Source organism: Haliaeetus albicilla, chromosome Z, assembly GCF_947461875.1.
Source record: "Haliaeetus albicilla chromosome Z, bHalAlb1.1, whole genome shotgun sequence".
In the NCBI taxonomy this organism is placed as follows: Eukaryota; Metazoa; Chordata; class Aves; order Accipitriformes; family Accipitridae; genus Haliaeetus; species Haliaeetus albicilla.
The window spans coordinates 3,425,567-3,430,168 of record NC_091516.1 but is presented as its reverse complement, the minus strand read 5'-3'; positions in this window follow the sequence as shown (position 1 = coordinate 3,430,168).

The window sequence follows — 4,602 nt, the reverse complement described above, 5'->3', positions numbered from 1 at the left end:
GAGCAGTGATACTCCCCGGCCGGCCACCCCTTTCTCTGGGGGAAATTACCACAAAGGGCTTCTGAGGCAAGTTTCCACGACAACGGCCTCGGCGGGGGCGCACACGGCGAGGCCCGAGGCCGCTGAGCCGGCGGTCAGTACCACAAGGCGGGCACTGTCTGCGCGGCAGGCCGGCCGGCTGCTCCGGATGGGCGGCGGGCGCAGATGCCGCTGCGGTGACTGGGGGTTCTGCTGCTGCTTTGGGTAGGCTGGCAAGTCGATCGTTCTCCTTAAATATGAAAAGGAGTAAGTTACGTCTTTTTTTTTTTTTTTTTTTTCTTCCCCGTTACTGAAATTTGATAGCGAGTCGTGTGACGATTACCCTGTCCTAACGCATTTGGTATCCTGTCAGGCTCTTCTTTTTTTTTTTTTTAAGTAGACAGGTAGGACTGGTAGGGACCCATTGGGTTGCTGAATATCATCCCCGTGAAATCAGAGGCAACAAACCCCTGTGGTCCCCCAGGAAAACAAAACAACCACCCCTCCTACAGCTTCTTCCCAGCTTACTAGGTATAAATTGCTTCTTTTCTAGGCTAAAGCTGAGTTGATGATGAAGACATACCAACCTCTCTTTAATCCTGCTAGAAGTGTCTAATGTAAGGTTTAATATCCTGCCTTACCATGGAAACAAACTGTGCTGAGGCACTGGGGACTCTTCAGCAACTGGGTTCATATCAGTAAATGCTGTAACTGTAGAACAGGCTTCTTAGCTAGATAGCCTTGCTGAAGACTTCACAGAAAAACATTAGCTGTTTTGTCATTTAAATGATCATAACTAGGTTTTGGGGTTATTATTGCTGGGTGAGTGCCTATTTGTCATACTTCAGAGAATCAACCAAATAATTTAGTTTGGAAGGGACCTCTGGACCTTGCCTCGTTCAAACCCCTTCTCTAAGCAGGGCCAGCTTCAAAGCTAGAATGGGGTGCTCAAGGCCTTGTCAAGTTGAGTTTGGAATATCTTCAGGGAGAAGATTGTTTTATGGCATAGTCTGAAGAGGAATTGTTTTACAGGCTTGGACTTAGAAACAACTGTTAATTTACTTTATGGACATAGATTTTTTTTCAGAAACAGGCAGTAAAATTACATTCCTAGAGCCACATCTGCATGCTAGAATAAATGGACTTGTTCTCAGAAATGCTAAGTACGCCGTAGCATTCTCAGATGATCTGGTTTGTTTGTAATAGAGAAGGAAGATGTGACATCTTGAATACTTGTTGATGCTGTCCTCAAGAGCAGAACTGCCTGCCATGCAGTTCAGAAGCTGTGGGAGTGTGCAGGACCCTTCATGCCTGATAGCACCCAGAGAAACCAGTCATGGTCACAAATGCTGTTTGCAGGTAACTGCTTTATCAGAATGGAAAGTAATGGAAATAATTTTTGTGAATAGAATATCTGCAGCTGAGATGCAGGTGGGGAAAGGACACACTACCAAATGTGTCACGATAGGGGATACTAATAGGTAAAGGGGTACTCCTGTCATACCCCAGGGAACTCAGTAGATGCTGCTGGTGTTTTCTAGCTCACTTTCCCTGCTTCACTGACCAATTTTTACAAAACCTGTTACACACTTTCAGTTGTCCTTGTAAACTGCAGCACCTGTAAAAATCTGTTCAAAAGGTTTGGTACTTAAAGAAAAAAATTCCAAGTGTCACAGCACTAAGTGCCCGTCTTAGACACGGAAAAAGGTGCACAATCATTACTGATTGCTACAAGATAAAAAACCCAACAAACTCTGAATGGTGAGGATTTTAATGTACAGTAAACCACAGTGTATTGTTCAGCTGTTTTTTGTTTGTTAGTTATTTAGTGGTGATTTGATTTTATAGATTACATTCACAGGAAGACAGGGAATGAAGACTGAAATCCAGTTCTCATGATTAGGCAAAAATGTTACCCTGTGGCCATATGTTATATTTGCAATAATGCTATGCTAAATGACACATATGTAAATATGTCATTTAGCCACTGGGAAGGTGATTACTATGAGCAGACTGGGAAAAAATGCAGAAAAAAAAAATTGAGGGAAAAATGTAAGATTTTGACACAGAAATACATGGAACAAGAAACTATAAGACAAGGGTAGAACATTTAACTTGTAATAGGTTTAGCAGTCAACAAATATTCTTTTGGTTTAGCTTTTAAAATATTGCTGCTGAACTAGTAAGCAGTTTTGTACTGCAAACTTCCAAAATATGAGAGTTTTTCTATAGTTCATTTAGAGTTCATTCTATTTTTTTGACTTTTTATAGGGTATTAACTTCTCTGGCAAGACAGTTCAAGAGTCTGGTGGTGTCGTGGTTTAACCCCAGCCAGGATGGGGGAGAGAATTGGGGAAAAAAAGTAAAACTCGTGGGTTGAGATAAAGAAGTTTAATAGGACAGAAAGGAAGAAAATAATGATAATAACGATAACAACAACAATAATAAATAACAACAATAATAAAAGAATTGGAATATACAAAACAAGTGATGCACAATGCAATTGCTCGCCACTCACTGACTGATGCCCAGTTAGTTGCAGAGCAGCGATCTGCCCCCACCAGCCATCTCCCACAGTTGGTATACTGGACATGATGTCACATGGTATGGAATATTCCTTTGGCCAGTTTGGGTCAGCTGTCCTGGCTGTGTCCCCTCCCAACTTCTTGTGCTCCTCCAGCCTTCTAGCTGGCTGGGCATGGGAAACTGAAATATCCCTGACTTTTAGTACAAACACTACTTAGCAACAACTGAAAACATCAGTGTGTTATGAACATCATTCTCATACCGAACCCAAAATGTAACACTATACCAGCTACTAGAAAAAAAATTAACTATCCCAGCTGCAACCAGGACAGGTGATCACTGAAAAAAAGTCTGACATCCACTGTGTATTAGGCAAGTAGGGGGGTCTTTTCTGGCAGAAACCAGCAGATAGCTGGGTGATGCTGTATTAATACAATGCAGCCTACAGAGGGTTTCTAACACAAATGGAAAACACAAATGCCTTTTATTGCCATTATGAGCATCCCTGTAAAAGAAACTTGAGTGCTGAAGACCTATGACATGGCAGTCCCAGCCATGTTTCCTATTCTATTTCTCACAAACAACGTCATCTATGTACATTTAAAATCTCATGGTTAGGCATAGGCTTGAGTAGTTTTTTACTGATCTGCATGTTATTATTACATTTTGATGGTCTTCCAATACCCTTCCTTACAACCCCAGCCATATCAGAGGTATATGTCAACTGCATTTACAGAGTTAAGGTTTCCAAGATTCAACACAGTTTACAAAATTATTGTTTTCCTCTTATTCTGAAGAGCACATGGAAGGAAGAGCATAGGTTTTAACCTGCTCTAGACTGCTAGAGCACTCACCACAGTGTGTAACACACTATAGTGTCAGGCTGCAGAGTATCTTAGTAAGATGGGGGGAAAAATTGTACTATCATGCATCTTGGGCATCAGCATCCTGTTTGCGATGTTGTATTCCCTTGCTAAAAGGACTTATTTTTCTGGTTTAGGAGATGAATACTGACTGTCAGGAAGGATTTTTGGTATAGAAGCACCAATTTTTGTTGCGTTCTCCAGAATGTTCTGTATTTTTGCAAAGGATGAAGACATACAGATACACAAAAATACATACAAATACATGTTTATTAAGTAGGTTAATATACTATAACATATTTAAATATATAAATAAATATGTGTGTGTGTAGGCAAATATATCTGTTAAAACAGTATCTCTACCCATTAAAGTAACCTCTGTAAAAATTGTTGGATGCATGTTACCATCACTCACGTGTGTTTGTTGCCTAAGTCTTGGGGTGGAAGGTTTTAGGAAGAAAAACCCAAACAAAACACTACACATGTGACCTTATCTTCATAAGTGGAACCATCAAACTACATAAAAGGTCACTTAGTTTCAGCATGTGCTTGAGCTGTTATTTCGTTCAGAAACAGAACAGAAATGTTCTTCCACAAAGTATTTTTTAGCTCTGTACTTGTGTCCTTTTACTTTGCATAGGATGACCTAATCTTTGCTTTATAGCTTCAGTAATTGAAAAAATAATGGCTTAGCATTAGTTTTTATGGTATATATTAAAAATACAGGTTTGATTATTTGTAACAGGACATTGATAGTCAGTAAATTTCTGATGTGGCTTATATGAATTCCATATTCTTGTAATCTCGACAGGAGTGTTCTGCGATGCAAGATGAACTAAAAAAAAAAGGAAGGTAAATGCTAGATGAATTGGAAATGAAATCTCCTAAAACGTGTATCATTCTGTGACTCTGTAAAAACCTGGCTTTTTGTAATCTCCAGGAGGAGTCTTTAGGGTCAGATCTAAAAATCACATGATCTTCTGTGTTAGTTATACCACATGCTCAACTTAACTTAAATGGCTTTGGTTTGCCTTCTGAAATAACTTTCTAAATTACTACAAACGGAAAAATGCTTACTGTATCATGCTGTCTACAAGTCTTTGTCTGGAATAGCCTGTGTTTGTGTGCAGCATAACTTTTAATAAAATATTTAGCCATATGGTGTTGAAGGTAGACAGCATGTTCCAGCACTTTG